Raw genomic sequence first — 12,912 nt, 5'->3', positions numbered from 1 at the left:
TCTCACTTCAGCATATATCATGGGGGAACGGGTCAGCTGATTTTAGCCATTGGGGTTCTTGCACTCTGAGTGATACAAATTTTTGCCTGATCACATCAGGCTGATGAGTTAATCCTTGACTAATGTTTTTTCTCATTCTTAATCCAGTTTTTCGGTTGAGCCTGGCAACGCAGCGCGAAGCGCTGTCACCAGCGAGAACTATTGTTACGGAGTTGCCTCTCATGCGAGACAAGAGATGGGCACGTGCAAGAAACTGACTGGAAATTTGGACGCCCGCATGAACAGGAGATGTTCACGTGCGTAGGGCTCATTTCCAGTCCGTCTCTTGCACGTGCCCATCTCTTGTCTCCCATGAGAGGCAACTCCCTGTGTAGCGCACGCAGGACAGGAGATATGCGCGCTCGCACAACACCAACAGCATTTTAAAATGCGCCTCAACGGCTGCCCGCATTTCTCTCCCCCCCGCACCTCGACCGCCCAGAACCAACCCTCCAGTAGCGCCATGCCGCCTGACCCCCACCGTCCCCCGCTAGCAAACCAAGGACACCTGCAGCTCCCTCCATCCTCCGAAGCCCCCTTGTACCGCCCATAGTCAGCTGATATTGCGGGGAGTGACTAACAAACTTTCATTTCCCTTCCGCCGTAGCCCTGCTTAGTGCTTGTTTTTATACCGACTGTCCGGGAAGGCAGTTTGCGCATGAACGGGGCATGATGTTAAGTGCTGCAGACAAAACAAACTCCCCACATCCACTAAGAAACAGAACAGTTGTTCAAGCCTTCCCTTGTAATTTAGCGCCATCTACTGGTGGCGCTGCTAGTTTACATCACCTTATTCAAAGACTAACGCATGTTTTCAAAGACTCGCCACAAAACACCAGAAGCTGGATCTTTATAGAATAAGAAGAGCAGAGGTGGAAACTCACTCGAAGCCTCAGGACAGCGCCCTACCCTGGTCCACCACGGGCTTGCCCGATTGCTGTGGAGGGTAGGCGGGCGGCCAATCACAACTCTGGACGCTGAGAGGGTGGAGTCGGGGGTCATCGCGTCAGCCACTTAAGGCTAGACTGTTAATCTGTTCGCTGTGGACACGCGCTAGTACTTGGACGCGCTAGCTGCTACAGGTTATGCTCTGTTTTTAACTCTTCCCCTGATACTTTTAAAACTTTTACTGAAATTACCTTGTGTGTGCCTGATCTCCCCGGTACTTGCTCGTAACGCCAGCTACTTCCGCCCCCTACCCCGGTCCACCACGGGCTTGCCCGATTGCTGTGGAGGGTAGGCCGGGCGGCCAATCACAACTTTGGATGCTGGGAGGGTGGAGTCAGGGGTCAGCGCGTCAGCCACTTATAGAGATGCACTTTCGGACGTGCAGCGGGCGCGCCGAAGGCGCGCTTAAGGCAAGCCCGTCTGCGCCCGTCCGCGCCTGTGCCGCGACCAGCGCCAGGCAGGCTGCCGGAGGACGCACAATGAGGCCAACTTGCTGGTCTAGGCCTCAATTATTAGCTATGAGGCCGCAGACCGGAGGCTGTAGCACCAAGTGTAACCTCTTTCAGCTACTTGTTGAACACTTCGTGTGTAAGGATTGCATCTTCTCTCTCAGCTCGCTTACTACTAGCCCGAGAGAAAGATGCTATGAGGAACCACGCAGTGAGCCTCCCAGAGAGGTAAAGGCTTGTCTCCTTACCTGTCGGTCTCTCCCACGACACGCGGGCGACATCTGGCTTTCACTCACTGCCCACTCATGGGACCTGATGTTTTTAACCGAAACCTGGGTTAAAGACGCATCCAACCCAGATATTTCACTTGCAATTCCCCCAGACTACCACTTTGTCGGGATCAGTCGGCCAGGGACAAAAGTGGGAGGAGGGATCACCATAATTCTTAGGTCGCAATGGAAGATAACCTCTAGGAAATTAACCAATACAGGCCCCATTGAAGCGATGTACTACAGTATTACGGTCCTACTCACCTGATCCTTGCAGGTGTCCTGATTTATAACCCCCCAGGCTCACAGCCTTCCTATCTCACTGAATTATTAGTGACCCTTGCCGACCTATCCCTGATACACCCTCATTTTACCATTTTAGGTGATTTTAACCTGCTTGTGGATGACACATCCTGCCCAAAAGCGAGGTCCCTGGTGGAAACGGTAGCTGGCATAAACCTTGACCAGAGAGTTCATGGCCCACCCACAGTGCAGGTCACACCTTAGACCTTGTTTTCTCTAATTTGTCGGCCCTCTCTACCCTGCCACCCCTTCCCCTGAACTGGTCTGACCATTCCCTTGTCCCTTTTAATCTGACTATTTCCCCCCCCCACTGACCATGAACAGTGGGGTACCGAATTTGGGTTGAAAATGGTACAGTTACCTGCGACGAACTTGTACCAATACTATCCAACCAGGATTGGCAACCTTCTGATGATTTAGACACAGATGTAAAGAAGTTTAATGCTAATCTCTCCGCAGCTATAGATGCTATTGCACCTTTACTTCCCCTCTCTTCTGCTCACATGAAACCCTCAGCCCCTTGGGAAAGAAGTAAATGTAAGAAACTCGAGCGCCTTTGGCGACGCAACTATGATCCTCTTGCCAAAAAAATATATAGAACCGCCTTACAAAAGTTTCATAAATTAAAACAGGCCACTATGAAAGAATACTTTGCTAATAAAATCAACTCTGCAGACAATTCGGCCAGAACACTCTATCAAATTGTGAAGGATTTCACTAAACCGACAGCTCTTACTTGCCCCACCAAACCTGGTCAAGAACTTTGTGATGGCCTCTCGGACTTCTTTCATATTAAAATCACTGATATTTTCTCTTCCTTCACACTGGCCAGGCGGCCTCGTGAGGGTAATTCAGCGTAAAAATGTTTGATGCGTTTAAACCCATCCCACGGGATTCTTCCCTACAAAAAATTCAACGATGTAAATCAGGCTTGCCCCTTGATACTGTTCCTGCTCAAGTGTTCACGACCCTGGCTCCAGTCATCACCTCCCCTCTAATTGCAATCTGAAATGCCTCTCTTTTCTCTGGCCTATTCCCTTTCCGATGGAAACGGGCCATGTTGATCCCTATCCTAAAGAAAGCAGACGCTGATCCTTCTGTATACAGCAACTTCCGGCCCATATCGCTCCTCCCCAAACCAGCCAAAATTTTGGAAAAAGTCGTACTGGAACAGCTGCTCGACTACCTGGAATCCAACAATCTCCTGCATGATACACAGTCAGGATTTAGATTTGGATATAGCACGGAGACAGCCCTCTTGGAAGTAACGGAGACTATAAGGGAGAGCGTGGACAGAGACGAGCTGGCCATGTTAGTGCTCCTCGATCTGTCCGCGGCCTTCGACACCGTCTCTCACTCCATACTACTGAATAGACTCTTTGATATAGGGATACGAGACACTCCATTGGCATGGATAAAATCATTCCTATCTGAAAGACCGCAACAGGTGTGGTGTCAACCCTATCTGTCCAAAGACAAGAAACCCCTTGGATGTGGAGTCCCTCAGGGATCTGCTCTCAGCCCTCTCATTTTTAATGTTTACCTGTCACCTCTGGCGAGGGTTATTGAGGCATATGGAGTCAGAGTGGTCTCATATGCTGACGACACTCAGCTGATTTTCTCATTTAGAGACCACTCTGACAATGGACTCTCCAATTTCAAATCTTGCCTCACTGACATTGTTTCATGGATGACGTCAAGACTGATATACCACGTCCCTTATCGCCATTCTATCTCCCCTTACTTAAAGAACCTGCACTGGCTTCAGATATCCCACTGTATCCAGTTCAAAGCCCTGGTTCTGACTTTCAATGGGAAGGGACCAGGCTATCTCAGAAACAGACTGAAGCAGGTCCATTCATCTCGTGCACTCAGATCTGACCACCTCTGTCTCTTGCCCCCCCCCCCCCCGTTTCCATTGATCGAGAAGAGGCAGAGCTTTTGCGGTGGTCACTGCTAAGCTGTGGAATTCCCTCCCGCTAAATCTCAGACTGATCGAATCAGAATCTCAGTTTAGGTCCAAATTGAAAACATTGCTGTTCTCCAGCTACTAACCTCCATGGTCACTACCACTGCTGTCCACAGCGCCGGGACACCCCCGGTGGGGGTAGCCGTGGGCTTAACAAATTTCATAATAAAATAATAGGTATTAATGCGCATCTCTCGATCGGATCCAACTATCGTCTTTTCGGGGAGCACGGCAGGGATTGTCGAGAGAATGGGAGGTTCGGATGCAAGGAAATTACTATTGCCATTCACGCAGCACCCTGAGGTAAACTGTCCCCGCGTCTGCTGTTCATGCAGCTCCTGGAGGCAGAGAGAGGTCTCCTGACATTAGAGTAGGCTGTTGTGTGCTGCATCAAATCCACTCTTGGAGAACTCCGGGCTTACTCAGTCCAAAGTGCACTGACACACAAACTCACAGCAAAACCTTTATGAATCTTGGTACCTGTGTGCAGGCAAAGAATAAATGAAGGCATGTGTCTGTCCATCTGTAACTACCTGGCCGCTCCTCATTAGCTTGCCATTTAAATTTATTCCCCGAACGCTAGATTATGCCTCACATTGATGGAGTGTCGCAGATTCACTCACCTCTCGCAAACTCACCACTGTCAAATTTGTGGGTCTTGATACATCTGTTTCAGGGTGCGACTGCAACCATCACGTTAAGAGCAGGGCACAAGTCCTAAACAAGCATTTGCAATGCAATAGGTCTCGCATCTGCAAGAGTTTGAGCTATTGGCATTATAAATGAAAATGCCTTTAATTTATGTGTCTTGAAAACTTGCGGTGTATAAACACGCAATTTGTTCTTTTAGTCCTTGCTTACGAGAAGCAAGACAGGCAGTTAAGAGGCGCAGTTACTGCCAGCCTTGCTTCTCGTAAGCAACGACTATCAGTATAAAGTGTGTGTTTACTCCCCGCTTGCTTATTTTCAAAACACATAAATAAAAGGCATTGTAATTTACAATGCCATTCGCTCAAACTTTTGCAAATACGAGACCTATTGCATTGCAAATGCTTGTTTCTTTAGTCGTTCTTGTGTGGTTAAATAATGTGAACAGTTATTTAAAATCGATAGTACAAGTTCTTTGTGTTCATGAGAATAATATTTTCATCTGATTTGCATTAAGACTTGAAAGGTGGTCTGTACCTCTTGTATGTATGTCTGCTTGCTAGGACGCAGCAGCTCGCCAAGGCCAGACTTATTAACTTTGCTAGTGCGTGCTTCTTCTGTTTTTTTTAAATAATTGGTCCATTCTACGTCCTGTATGATGAGGTTTGGAGAGAGCAGCATAGGCTTAAACCTATTTTATTTAATGTTTCTTCGTGATGTTGGGACCTATTTCACGTTGGGCACTTCAGGAGGGTTGGGTTTGTATTGATCTCTCAGCTCTATTAATTTGTTGCTCTGCTAAATGTAGAGAGATTGAAATTAGTGTGCGCAAAAAAAGTGCAGAATCAGCAAGTAAAAGTCTATATTCCAAGCACTTCTATCACTTAACCTTTCGTGTCACTTCTTTACCATAATCTGATATACAGATATAAGCAGTAGCGGCAAGTATGGATGGAAGTGGGGGGATGGGGAGGGGGGTTGTTAGCAGGGTAAGGGGATAAAAAGGTACCTTACTGCCTTGTCTCTCCGTCATATCTCCTCGCGACCGGTATGGATGAGGAAGCAGCCAGGCTCCCCTGACCAATCAAAACGCTGCAATAGAGCATTTTAATTGGTAAGTACCAAGGCTCTCCTGACCAATCACAACGTTGCTATGCAGCGTTGTGTTTGGCCCGAGCGCCATGGTTCGGTGCTCAACCAGGGCCTGGGGGCCTGGGCAGGCTCTCCTTGCAGGCTGTAATACAGCCTGCATGGAGAACATGTGTAGTGCACATGACTGTCTGGCCTCCCCGAGAGGGCAAGCCAAACAGTCATTGCGCACTTAGGAGTGGGCAACCACTCCTCCCCTGCCCTCCTCTGGGAGCAGAACAGCCCTGCCCTGAATGCTACCACAGCAGGACAAAATATAATGATAATAGTATTACGTTATTATCATTTTATTTGTCCTTTCTTTCACTGCTTCAAAGCAGTGGGGCAATGCTCCTCCGCCTTAGCAGAGGAGCCACCACTCGATATGAGACACAGGATCCAGAGCTTTTCTATTCCATGATCAAAGCAGTGCACTCTTTCCCCTACAACTTTACAATGTTGTGGTGCCTTTCAGGCATCCATTACAGCAATGTGTCTTTTAGTTTCTCACCACATTGCAACCCCATTTGTGTGATGATCTGGGGCAGGCGCCTAAAAAATATATTACTTTTACTTTTTATGGATGTTTTCCTTATTATTGCAATATACTCCCCATATTTTATTTCCCTTTTCCCATCCTCTTTCTTCCCTTTCTGTTCGCTTCATATATTGAAAATGCCATTGAATGTTATGTTATGTCTATTTGTATAGCAGGCTAATCACCCGTGAGTGTATCCAGGCGCTTTTGCAGGTGGGTCGACGGGTGCCTCATAGAAGACATTATTCGAAGAGCCAGGTCTTCAGATAAGTGCAGAACTCACGAACGATGCAGAGGCTCCGATGTTATGGGGCAGGTCATTCCATGAATTGCGGGAGATGTACGAGAAAGCCCAATCTCCAGCTCTTTTTTAGGGCTCGCCTGCTGTGCGCATGCGCATAGCTGGCGAAGCTTCTATAGGGGCTTAAATAAGCTTTACCTACACTGGCGATTGACTGGCGATTTGATGCTGTGCCCGTGCGCTTTTAGGTCAATGCGCAAGCGCATTGACTTAAAATGCGCGTGCACATCATCAAATCGCCAGTCAATCGCCAGCAGCACTCCTCCCCTGCTGCTTCACACCCTCATGCCGCTCTCCCCGCTCCGCCCCCTCCCCTGCCCGCCGTGTCACATTTCTCATCCCCCCTCCCCACAGCAATGCCCTCAGCCGGCCGTACTTTCACTTTGACGGCCGTCTCTCGTGTTTCTCCTTGTTTCGCTCTGTCTCAGGGCACATTACTGCTGTCTCTTTCTTCTTGAACATCTCTTGCAGGCAGCATTGCTGCTGTTCCTACTCATAATTCCTCGCACTACTGTTGCCATGCTGTTTGTTTGCACACTCTGCAGTTACTGTTGCTGTCAGACTGTTTCTAGACACACATCGGGCTGTCATTCTGTCCTCAGACACCTTCTGCTGGAAGTAGTAAGCATTGAGAATTATATTGCAATTTGCTTGTTTTTTCACTCATCTGGACATGTATTTAGAAATGATGACATCATTGTAAGTCCACCTGGACTAAACAATCCTTTTTACATGCACTTTTAGGAGCTGATCACGAATTGATTGATAATCCATATTTGCAGACAATCCATCAATTGTCATTAGTAAGTATTAAACCCTGCGTGAAGCACGACTGAGCCACCGGCTCCTTGGAGCCCTAAATGAGGAGGAAGGTGGCCCCAGCCCCGCCGGCTCTATCTCGGGTGGTTCTGGCTAGCACCGCCGATCTGAGCTTTACTCCGAGCGGACTAGCAGCTCTCCGTCACCCGGTCAAGGACAGGCAGAGCTGGCCGTGTGCTATCATGTCCAGAGCCCCCCACGAGAATCTGAGGTCTGTGGGTTCAGCCGTCTCCGAGTTACAGGTGGAGAGCAGACCCTCTCTGGGGATCACAACCTGCAAGAGGAAAAACACTCGTGCTGCTTTGCTTCTCGCCCGTTCCAAAAATATATATTATTTTATTTGATTCCTTTTGGGGGGGAAATTCCATTCCGAAATTCTCTGGGACTAGAAACCCAACCGGATCTTTACCGTCTGGGGCAAGTCCTGGGTGGCAGGGTGAGCTTGTTTACGGCTGAAGGTCTGGGTGGAAGCGCCAGCCCCGAATAAACAATCGTACATTCAGAAAACGCAAAATTAACGGTGCACAACCGCTTGTAAAGAGAATTCACATCTTTTGCCCCAACATAAAATGTTTGTTCCACGTCCTTTCTGCAAAAGTACAAAACAAGAACGTCACAGCCGCCATTGCAAGTTATGGGGGATGGAAAGTGCCCCAGACACCCCGTCTTTAGGGGTTGGAAATGTTGAAATGCTGAGCAGCGCAAGTGGATGTTAAATAAACTCTACTCCACAGAATAGATGTTTTCATGTTAATATCTATTTGTTTTAATGACTAAAAAGATGCCCTTCTGTGCATTGGGGCTGGTGCAGCTGTTGCCATTGCTCAGAACTGACGAAAATGACTTGTATTAAAAGTGCCACAACTCTGCCCTCAGCTGATGAATCTGAGCGAAAAACAAAAAAATGCACCCCTGGCCCCTATATCTCACACTCTGGGGTCTCGGGGGCCGTGAAAGTTTAAATAATTTAAAATAAACGAGCAAGGACCACCGCCATTCTGAAACGTTCCTATACCGCTCTTTAGAGTACATTGTCCGCCCTGCAGGGAACGGATGCGGACAATGCTTGACTCATAAAATAGATTCAAATGATCACAGTAAACTTCCACTGGCCTCTTCGGGTACTCAACAACAACTGGGAAAGTTAGTAAGAAGCACTTGCTTTTAATTACTAGGAAAATACACTTGCTTCTAATTACGTTACTTATGATGCACCACTGAAAACAAAAACAGCCCATCCACCACCACCACCACCCCATCCACCATCACCGCATCCACCATCACCACATCCACCGCATCCACCATCACCACATCCACCGCATCCACCACCACCACCACATCCACCATCACCTCCACATCCACCATGACATCCACCACCACCACATCCACCACCACCACATCCACCACCACCGCATCCACCACCACCGCATCCACCACCACCGCATCCACCACCACACCCACCACCACTACATCCACCACCACATCCACTACAACAACCACCCCATCCACCACTACCACCACTGCATCCACCACCGCATCCACCACCACCACATCCACCATCCCCTCCACATCCACCATGACATCCACCGCCACATCCACCACATCCACCACCGCCACATCCACCGCCACATCCACCACCACTTCCACCACCACCGCATCCACCACATCCACCACCACTTCCACCACCACCGCATCCACCACCACCACATCCACCACCACTTCCACCACCACCGCATCCACCACCACCACATCCACCGCCGCATCCACCACCGCATCCACCACCACATCCACCACCACATCCACCACCACATCCACCACCACCGCATCCACCACCGCCACATCCACCACCGCCACATCCACCGCCACATCTACCACCACTTCCACCACCACCGCATCCACCACCACCGCATCCACCACATCCACCACCACTTCCACCACCACCGCATCCACCACCACCACATCCACCACCACATCCACCGCCGCATCTACCACCGCATCCACCACCGCATCCACCACCACATCCACCACCACATCCACCACCACATCCACCACCACATCCACCACCGCAACCACCACCACATCCACCACCACATCCACCACCACATCCACCACCGCCACATCCACCGCCACATCCACCACCACTTCCACCGCATCCACCACATCCACCACCACTTCCACCACCACCGCATCCACCACCACCGCATCCACCACCACCGCATCCACCACATCCACCACCACTTCCACCACCACCGCATCCACCACCACCACATCCACCACCACATCCACCGCCGCATCCACCACCGCATCCACCACCACATCCACCACCACATCCACCACCACATCCACCACCGCAACCACCACCGCAACCACCACCGCATCCACCACCGCATCCACCACCACACCCACCATCACCACCACATCCACCATCAAATCCACCACCACCACCACATCCACCACCACATCCACCACCACATCCACCACCACAGCCACCATCACATCCACCATGACATCCACCACCACCACATCCACCACCACATCCACCACCACTTCACCACCGCATCCACCACCACATCCACCACCACATCCACCACCACATCCACCACCACATTCACCACCACATCCACCACCACATCCACCACATCCACCACATCCACCACCACTTCCACCACCACCACCACATCCACCACCACCACATCCACCACTGCATCCACCACCACCACATCCACCACCACATCCACCACCACATCCACCACCTCATCCACCACCTCATCCACCACCTCATCCACCACCTCATCCACCAACGCATCCACCACCGCCGCATCCACCACCGCTGCATCCACCACCGCCGCATCCACCACCGCCGCATCCACCACCGCCGCATCCACCATCGCCGCATCCACCACCGCATCCACCACCGCATCCACCACCGCATCCACCACCGCATCCACCACCGCATCCACCACCGCATCCACCATCACCACCACATCCACCATCACATCCACCATCAAATCCACCACCACCACCACATCCACCACCACATCCACCATCACATCCACCATGACATCCACCGCCACATCCACCGCCACATCCACCACCACCACATCCACCACCACTCCACCACCACATCCACCACCACATCCACCACCACCACATCCACTGCATCCACCACCACATCCACCACCACATCCACCACTTCCACCACCACATCCACCACCACCACATCCACCACCACCACATCCACCACTGCATCCACCACCACCACATCCACCACCACATCCACCACCTCATCGACCACCTCATCCACCACCGCATCCACCACCGCATCCACCACCACCGCATCCACCACCACCGCATCCACCACCACCGCATCCACCACCACCGCATCCACCACCACCACACCCACCACCACTGCATCCACCACCACATCCACTACAACCACCACCCCATCCACCACTACCACCACCCCATCCACCACTACCACCACCCCATCCACCACTACCACCACCACCGCATCCACCACCACATCCACCATCAACACCACATCCACCATCAACACCACATCCACCACCACCACCACATCCACCACCACCACCACCACCACATCCACCACCACCACATCCACCACCACCACCACTTCCACCACCACTTCCACCACCACTTCCACCACCACATCCACCACCACCTCCACCACCACCACCTCCACCACCACCTCCACCACCTCCACCTCCACCACCACCTCCACCACCACCACCACCTCCACCACCACCACCACATCCACCACCACCCCCACATCCACCACCACACCCACATCCACCACCACATCCACCGCCATCACCACCACATCCACCACCACCACCACATCCACCACCACCACCACATCCACCACCACATCCACCACCACATCCACCACCACCACCACATCCACCACATCCACCACCACCATATCCCCCAGATCCACCACCACCACATCTACATGTGTGTGGCTCTGTGTGTGTAGGTGCAAATGCAATGTTCTTGGATTGTCGTCACAATAAAATACACTGAACATAATCTTCACAAAAGTTATTTACACACGTTTAAGCTATTGCCATTATAAATTACAATAGCTTTTATTTAAGTATTAATTATTTACTAAATTAAAAGCCATTGTTATTTGTAATATCAATACATCTAAGTCACGTAAATACAACACACATTGCATTACAAATGCTATAGGTGTCACATTTGCAAAAGTTAAAACTATTGACATTGTAACTGACAAAGCTATTAATTTTGCTACTTTCAAAACCAACACATAAATAAAAAAAAGTGTCATTTACAAAACCAATAGCTCAAACTTTCCTAATGCGAGACCTATTGCATTTCCAATGCTTGTTTATGTATACGCGGTACATGTACTAATGAGAGTTCTTCTGAGCGGCGGTGTCTGGGAGGTTGATGGAGGTTTACACACCTGTTGAGGTAGGCAGGGCCTATGTTGTGTAATGCTTTGAATGAGTGTGTGTGTGTGAGGAGTTCGAAATGAGTGTGTTTGTTTATCGAGAGCAAGGTAAGTTCATTGAGGTGTGTGTGGGGTGATATTGGTACGGTGAGGAAGATTGAGGATAAGTCTTGCAGCAGCGTTTAGGATGGTTTGGTGATTCCTGCATAGAATGCATTGCCGAAGATGAGCCTACTGGATATCAGGGCCTGTATGAACTTTTTCCTAGTGTTGTCAGATATCCACTTGAAGATTGTTTGCAGCATCCTCAGGTTGTGAAAACACTTTGAGGTCACCTCGTTTACCTGGGCTGTCATGTCGAGCTTGTCGTCTAAACCGATGGATCTTAGCTGCCACTGTTAAGGCACATTTCTTCATGCATCCTATTATGCTTTTCCTGCACAGTACCATGCTGGAGCTATTGTACAGACCAGTAAATGGACTAGTGGGAAAAGGAAACAGGAAAGCAATCTGTTGTAAAGCAGACTGTCACCCAGGAAACCCCAAGGGTATAGCTGTGAGAACAAAAGTTAATGAGTCAATTGGTTATACAGATCTGGTGGCTTCTGGTCATTTTGGTCGCACTGGTCATGTTAGTTTGGACTTCTAAGAGGAACGTCTAAGGCACAGAGTTTAAATGACAGTTGGCAGGCTGTGCTGCAGTTATTCTTGATGCGCTGTCCTTTGCTGTCATATATAAAATAAAGAGAATTAGCTTTACCTCATTTGGCTTTGTTACATCCTGAAATGGTGACTAGGGCGAGATGTGCCCCGCATTACATTATAGGATATGTGCATAGTGTATCGTGGGTTTCATTTAGCAGGGGAGAATCGCACACCATATATGGAGTCCCACAATCAATGTAATAACTTAAACAATCCAGAGAGAAATTCTTAGTTGTATTGTAATTAGATGAAACCTAAAGACTGACAAGATATCCATTGTTTGTGTATATTCTTCAAAATCTATGCAGTCACCAGTATGACAATATATTCCATATGGTTGCTCGAGTCACATCTG

The 12,912-nt window shown here is 49.7% G+C and overlaps 1 protein-coding gene across 3 annotated transcripts in view; it reads left to right on the top strand.

Annotated features, from left to right (window-relative positions):
• Positions 1–12,912, top strand: part of RAD54B (RAD54 homolog B) — a 694,602-nt gene that overhangs the window by 389,097 nt on the left and 292,593 nt on the right. The gene's annotated exons all lie outside the window — the stretch shown is intronic.

Source organism: Lissotriton vulgaris, chromosome 4_1, assembly GCF_964263255.1.
Source record: "Lissotriton vulgaris chromosome 4_1, aLisVul1.2, whole genome shotgun sequence".
In the NCBI taxonomy this organism is placed as follows: Eukaryota; Metazoa; Chordata; class Amphibia; order Caudata; family Salamandridae; genus Lissotriton; species Lissotriton vulgaris.
The sequence above is the reverse complement of the archived record's forward strand: the minus strand, read 5'-3'. Positions and strand labels throughout refer to the sequence as shown.